This window comes from Galeopterus variegatus, unplaced genomic scaffold (genome assembly GCF_000696425.1).
Source record: "Galeopterus variegatus unplaced genomic scaffold, G_variegatus-3.0.2 Scaffold5451, whole genome shotgun sequence".
Taxonomy (NCBI): domain Eukaryota; kingdom Metazoa; phylum Chordata; class Mammalia; order Dermoptera; family Cynocephalidae; genus Galeopterus; species Galeopterus variegatus.
This window is the reverse complement of record NW_007731562.1, coordinates 47,378-52,941: the sequence shown is the minus strand read 5'-3', so window position 1 is coordinate 52,941 and position 5,564 is coordinate 47,378. Positions and strand designations below refer to the sequence as shown.

Here is a 5,564-nt window from a genome sequence, read left to right as displayed (position 1 = left end):
TAGCTAAGGAATTGTTCCATTTTGCTATATGCCGATTAAGGGGAAAAGTGACTTTTATAGGAGGGTCACTGAGAAACAAAGATATTTTAAGACATTGATTCATTCAGTAACTACATGTGCCATGCACTGTGCTAGAGGCTGTGGATACAACAGTCTCTGCTGTCAGGGAGCTTACAACCTACCGTGGAGAGAGAAGAGGGGAAATATATCCAGCCCAACAACTGATGGGGTGGGCCCACACATCGAGCCCCTAATCCAGCTTTGGGAGCTCAAGGATGTTTGGACTGAGTCAGAGGACAAGTAGGAATTGCTAGATTTGGCACAGAGGTGAGGGGCAGAGTTATATGATCTAACCAAGCTCCTGAGGAAGCTCTGTCATCCCAGTGGCCTCCTGAGATCAAACCCAATTTTAGAAACTGAACTTAGTGTTAGGCCATGCAGATGAACTCACATGGACTGGTCAGCAGGGGCAGGTGCTGTACCCAGAAGAGCTTTGAGGTTAACTTTGCACCATAGGCTGGGTCCGTGCTGGCCGGAGCTCTCCTTGAGAGAATGAAATTTAATTGGTGCTTATTTTTAATAAAGATGACTCCTGGGCCCACTGAAATGGAAACCATTCTAACTCCTAAATGACTGGCAAACATGGACCTGAATCACACCCTGCATCATTTTGGCTAATGTAGATTGCCTGGCAAGTACAGTATGTTTGGGGCTTTTTTCCAGTATCAAATGGTGGATAAAATGGGAGAGCTGCCCAGTGAGAGTCAGCCTTAGACACATGGGAACAGGAATAACTGTTCCTTGTGTCAACAAGAAAGCTTTTTGTGTGTGTGCAGAACTAAAGAAATGCAGCTCACTTACTGGTCTGGCTAAACTTCAAAAATTCGTGTTTTTTTCCCTTCTCCCAGGAACATTTTGTTCATGCTGGTGGTTAAAAGGTGGCAGCTTTCACACAGAAGTACAGTAGGAAGTATTTAAGTTAGATAAAAAGAAGGACTGCTTGGCAGAATGATTGAGAGCAGTACTGGGTTCCCAGGGGGATTATGGAATCTAATTTTTATTCATGAACTTTCCTATTAAATAACTTAAATAATAAGGGCAGCGAGACATAAGCCTATATCACCATTTTTTAAAGGTCTGTGCTTTTGGATTCAGAGGAAATGGGACTGTCTTGTGACTGGGAGGACCTGAGAGCGAGGTGGAGCAAAGGGACAGGTGGGACAGAGCAGGCGGGTGATCTGGGACGTGGCCTCTCTGGAGAGGGGAATGGGAGGATAAAATTAGCAGGTCGTGTTAGGGCTGGATTATGGAAAGCCTGGAAAGCTTGGATAGGGAATTTAGATTTTATTCAACAGACAACCAGAAGCCATTTTTTTTTACAGGCTTTTGAGCAGGAGAGGGAAATGATGGAAACACTGCTTCAGGGATCAGGGGCTTTTAGAGACCAAAGGGAATTTATAGTTAAGTAGTTCAGTGTTCTGAAACTCTAGTGGCATCAGTGGGTTGGGGTGCTTGTTAGAATTGAGATTCCCAGGCCCTGTTCCTGGATGGTCTCATTTGGAAGTCCTGGGTGGGTGGGCTGGGAATCTGCAGGTGAACAGAGCCACCAGTGATCCTGGTATGACTGGTTTGAGGCCCACAATTGCAGACACCGCTGGCCTCCCTGCAAGGCCCTGTCCAAGGGGCCCAAGCAAGGAAGCCTCTGACAAAGCCACAGAGTACCGCTGAGAAAAAGAGTCAGCCCTAAAACAAGTGTGGGCTCAGGAAGCAGGAAGCTGAGTTTGCACAGTAACAATCGAGCAAGAACTTCTATCTCCCTTTATCTCCCCCTCCCTACACTCCAGTCTTGGAGGGCCCTGGAGCCTCAATGGAGGAAAGCCAAAGAAAGAAATGAGACAAGTGGATCACACTTGGTGTGATAAATATTTAACCAGCACACCAGCAATCCAAGGAAAAAAGCCCTGCCCTGCAGCATTTGCCTATTTCGTGGTGTGAATACTCCCAGCGTGGTCATCTCAGGCTGCCAATGTGACATCACTTAATACAAAGTTAAGAGAAACCCCACCATTGGCTCTTGTGAGCCAGTAGGAGCCTGATCCAGCAAACCTCTGCTCCTAGCCTGAAATCATGCCCAAGCTGGGGGTGTTGGGGACAACTACCTAGAATGAACACTGGGTTGTTGAATAGTGTATTGTCCTGGACTGTGTTTTATTACTTAAAGTGACCACAGGGCTTTCTGTTACTTCTCAAGTTTTCATCCACTGGTAAGAGGAAAAACAGAACAAATTTCAGTTTGGGGAGAGAGACAAAAGTAAACTTGCATTTTGGTTACATCCCAAGGATGGTGCTTGTCCAACGTATGGGTTACACTGAGAAATTTTATTTTTAAAACTGGCAAGTTACTTTTTAAAAAGAATTATCATCCAATGGAAATACAAAACTGTAAAGTACATATGAAATCCCTGGGCCCTCAAATTGAGAACCGTGGATGTAAGGGTATTCTATAGCTGCTGAGGTTTGTTTTTAAAGAGTTTTCTTTGGTGTTCCAAAGCAGACGTCAAGGAAAGCAGCTGTTTCACTGATTAAAAAACAAATTAAATAGGGTATTCTATAGCTGCTGAGGTTTGTTTTTAAAGAGTTTTCTTTGGTGTTCCAAAGCAGATGTCAAGGAAAGCAGCTGTTTCACTGATTAAAAAACAAATTAAATTCTGTTCAAAGATAGTACAGGAAGAATCACCTAAAATGTAGATAAACCTACCTCATAGGTATACTGTGAGGATTAAATGAGGAAACATATTTGAATGGGTCTGAGACACACACTCGTAGTAGGTTTGCAGTCAATGCTTCTAATTTTTCTTTAGAGCGACAGTAAATTTTAGTTACGCTGGATCATGTTCACTCCCTGTTAGGGAGCTTGTAATGAGTGCAAGGCACAATAGTTCTATTTCAAGTCTATTCCCTCCCCTCCGCTCTTCATGATGAAGGTCACAGTTGAAGCCCTACAGAGAGCTTCAGTTAGGGGACAGCGAGGCCCTTCTGAGTCCCTGCGCCAAGTGGGCAGCTCCGAGGAGGGATCTTAGCTTTTCAGTGGGCTCCCAAGTGTCCGCCGCTAGTAAAAACAACTTGTGTGCAGCTTAAACCACAAAGAGGACCCTGGAAGCATACCTCTCCCACACGGGCCATCCCGAATAACTGCCTTTGTACTTCCCTAGTCCAGACAGCAGATGGGTAAAGCTAAACCTGCTCCCGATGAAATGCTGCTTCAAATCGAGAAGGGCCTTGGAAACCACGAGGAATTTCCATCCATCGTGAATGCTTGCCCTAAAGGACTTTCTCCAGTTTTATAAGCTACGTTTACAGACCACGACTGCCTGCGTTCAGTGACACAAATTCTGCCAGTAGACTTTGAGTCAACAGAACCTGGAATGTTCCACGTTTCCAGGCAGTCCTCATTCCTGTTTCTGTTTCTTCAGAGGAAAGGATCAACTTTCTGGGGACAGGACGGTGCCTGCGGCCAGCTTTGACCCGTGCAGAGAGGGGAGGGACAGCCTCCCGGTCAGGGACACGGCCAGTCCCAGTTCGGCCTCCCGGGTGCGGTTTTGTGGCTCCCCACGGTCCTCGCTTCTTAACGATCCTCTAACATTCAAACGCCAGCCCTTTGGTCCTTTGCAGGAGTTCTTGGGAGGAGTTCTGAACAATGACTCGTCCAATCTAGTGTCTACATCGGGGTCCACACGGTGTGTATCTAGGACCAGGAGAATGAATGAGATCACAAAGTAGCGAGTGGAGACAGAACAGAGAGATTCAAGGTCCCTCTGCCAGGAAAGGAATAGAGCGCGGACCAGTAGGGGTTAAACAGCTACGGCATATGCGCAGGCGCAGAAACACATTTGACACCAGTGGCTGGGCGAGGCAGGGCGGGCGGAAGCTCTTCGGAAGACTCAATTTGCCGGGGTTTGGCGGTGTACTTGTCGTCTCCCACATGGTCTAGCGGTTAGGATTCCTGGTTTTCACCCAGGCGGCCCGGGTTCGACTCCCGGTGTGGGAACGCCAGTGTCTTTTCTTAGAAAATCGAACTAAACGTTAGCTGAGATCCTCTTACACGAGGAAGACGAGTTTTACAAAAAGCCGTAACCCCATTTCAGAGCCCCCGACGCAGATTGCGGCCGAAGGGAAGCGGGACCTACACCGCGAGCGGGTGTGAGGTCGAGGCCACCGGGCCGGGGCGGCGGACTGGAGGGAGGCAGCTCGCGGCGGGTGCACTTGGCCCTGGAAGTCAGGGAGCAGGGCGGAGGGAGGCGAGGCGGGGACGAGCGGTCGCGGCTGAAGTGCAGGGGTTTCTGCCGGGATTTTTTTCTTCTACTGTGGATATGGAGCAAATGGACAAAAAGTACCCACCTTTGATTGACGGAAGCGCGCGACTTTAAGATATGACAGGGCTTTTAAGTTGCCTAAAGCCACTCCTCCGAGGACAGCAAGATTTCCAGAAAAGACATATTACTAAGAGCAGCGCAGTTCAGTTGTACAGTCTCCAGGGTTCACGATTCAAAGAGCGCGCTAAATAGCTGTTTAGCGGCAAAAAAGGGAAAAAAAATTAGGTTATTCCAGCGACACGATGGCAGGGGAGAAAAAAAGACAAAATAAACCCCCCAAACAAACAAGAAAACCACAACACTTTCTTCACATTTCCCTAACGTATTTATTTGACACATTCTGTTAAAAATTAAAAACAAACAAACAAACAAACAAACAAAAAACCATTCATGATGTGCTCAACTAGAATTAGAAATCTTAGAATTGCTGTGTGACAAGACAGTGTCCACCTGTTACCCAAATAAATGCATCCTCTCTACCGTTGGTTACCCCGCTGACCTCTCCCAACACGTGCCATCAGGGAAAACCTCGAGGCGGTTTAGAAACTACATTTTTTCCCCACTAGTGTTGAACTCTTTGAAGATTTCCCAATTTGTTCCCAGACTGCCATTAACACTGAGAAATGACTGTGAAAATGATTTGGAGTCCATACGACTTTGTATGAAGTTTGCTGTCTTTTTAAAAGTTGTCTGGGATTTTAATGGACACAAAAACAAATATCCTTCGTGAGAAATACGAGGTTAAATATATGCTTATTCCAAATTCCTAAGAAAGAGCTTAGAGGAGAAACTTATCAATCAGCAGGTAATCTGTATTTGCTGAACCAAGTAGGGCAGAATTGGTAGGAAAATAAAAATCCTAGTAGTAATAATAACAGGTAATAGTCTTTGAGCTCTTACTATGAATCAGGCTAAATGCTTTGAATACCTTTTTCAATTTAGACCTTATTTTGTTATTAGATAATATTATTATCCCTGTATCAGCTAGGAGCCCTGTAACTGATGACATATTCTTAGCATGGTGTTTAATATAGGGACTCTTTAGGTTATTTTTAGGGTTCAGGGAAACAAGGGATAAGTCAGTCCTCATGGCTCCTGGACCTAAGTTAGGGCAAAAGCAGGAGGGTAGCCCATGGCTAGGGCTGCCAGTCAGGAGCAATGACTTTTTTTCTTTGCTTTATAAGGTGCTTT

General features: G+C 45.8%; 1 non-coding gene across 1 annotated transcript; it reads left to right on the top strand.

Moving 5' to 3' along the window:
* Window positions 1–3,976: 3,976 nt before the first annotated feature.
* On the top strand, window positions 3,977–4,048 carry TRNAE-UUC. Its single transcript has one exon. It is a non-coding gene; the product is annotated as a tRNA-Glu (tRNA).
* The last annotated feature ends 1,516 nt before the right edge of the window (window positions 4,049–5,564 follow it).